The 1,642-nt window shown below is 34.2% G+C and overlaps 1 non-coding gene across 1 annotated transcript; it reads left to right on the forward strand.

Moving 5' to 3' along the window:
* The first annotated feature begins 361 nt into the window (after positions 1-361).
* LOC136216054 (small nucleolar RNA R71) lies at positions 362-468 on the forward strand. Its single transcript, XR_010683049.1, has one exon. It is a non-coding gene; the product is annotated as a small nucleolar RNA R71 (small nucleolar RNA).
* The last annotated feature ends 1,174 nt before the right edge of the window (positions 469-1,642 follow it).

Here is a 1,642-nt window from a genome sequence, read left to right on the forward strand (position 1 = left end):
TTCTATCTCATTCATACCTTCGTAATCAATCTCTCTCTGGATTGGATCATTAGGATCGCATGGTGCCATAAATTTATCAATTTTGTGCGATAAGGCAGAAAATTGGGCTTGTAACATTGCTACAGGATCAAGATTCATTATACCTTTAACCGATGATGTACCTGAGGATGATGGTTTCGCCGTCGGTATATGGCCACGCTCGGCGGGCCACATACTGCTGTTGATTGCCATTTCTTCCAAAAGTTCTCTTGCTTGGGTGGACGTCTTCTTCATAAATAACCCTCCAGACATAGCATCTAATGAACCTCTAGTCGTAGGATTTAATCCATTATAGAATGTCTGCATTAAAAGTGCATCTGGCAGTTGGTGGTGTGGGCATAAACGTTGAAGTTCTTTAAAACGTTCCCAAGCTTCATAAAGAGTTTCATTATCATTTTGTGTAAAAGATGTCAATTCTTTGATGACTCTTGCGGTTTTTGCTAAGGGAAAATATTTTTGTAAAAATGCTTGGGCTAATTGGTCCCAAGTTTCAAATGTTGCAGCAGGCATAGAAGTTAACCAAATTTTTGCCTTATCCTTCAAAGTGAAAGGAAAGAGGCGAAGTTTGATTGCTTCGGCTGTTACATCAGTAATTTTAAAAGTGTCACAAATTTCTAAGAAATTTGTCAAATGTGCATTAGGGTTTTCGTTAGGTAGTCCATAAAACGTTACGTTGTTTTGCAACATATTAAGCAAAGCAGGCTTAATTTCAAATTGATTTGCGTTTATACGGGGTCTAACTACACTATTAGTTACACCGGCCATTCCTGGCCTAGCATAATCCATAAGTGTCGGTGGATCGGCCATAATCTCTAGCTGGTCTACTTTGGTTTTTACGGGTGTTTTGTCTTTGTTTTTGTTGTTTTTCTTGTTTTTCTTAAGTGTTCTTTCAATTTCTGGATCTAAAGGATCTGGTGGTGTGCCCGAATTTCGTAAACTGCGCATGAACTTGAAATTGTTACACGAGCCAAACTACCTTCAAAACAAAATTGAAAACAAGTATGTTATATAACTGAAAATAAATAAAATATAAAAATTGTATAAAAATAATGTATAAACCTATATTCGAAAATAAAATACGAAAAATAAAAACTTTGTCAAAAATTTTGGCGTATCCCCGGCAACGGCGCCAAAAACATGTTGAGAGATTTCCGCAAGTGCACGGTTTCGCTTGTAGTAATAAAAATATCGATCCCACAAGGATACGTTTTTTTAACGAAAAAAACTTATTTTTTGAATCTGTTAATTTCGAACTAGTTAGATTTACTATTAAATGTAAATGAAAAGTGAAAATTGGTTTAATTGAATTTAGGAAATTTGTTTAATTGAATTTGTGAACTTTGAGTATTTGAAAATGCTGGAATAAGATTTTATATTTAGAATAAATCGATTGTTAGAAAGGTCTTCTGATTTTAAGGATGAATTTTACAAAACAGGAACATTTAGAACTTTTTAGAAAAACGAATGAATTTATTCATTTGCATTAAGCAAAGAAAACAACTTAAACTTTGTATCAATTATGATGATGAAATAAATGACGGAACCTCTAATTAATTGGCTTTGAACGCGACAAAACCCTTTCGGGATAGTTGCCCTTACTCAA

Source organism: Euphorbia lathyris, chromosome 1 (assembly GCF_963576675.1).
Source record: "Euphorbia lathyris chromosome 1, ddEupLath1.1, whole genome shotgun sequence".
Classification (NCBI taxonomy): domain Eukaryota; kingdom Viridiplantae; phylum Streptophyta; class Magnoliopsida; order Malpighiales; family Euphorbiaceae; genus Euphorbia; species Euphorbia lathyris.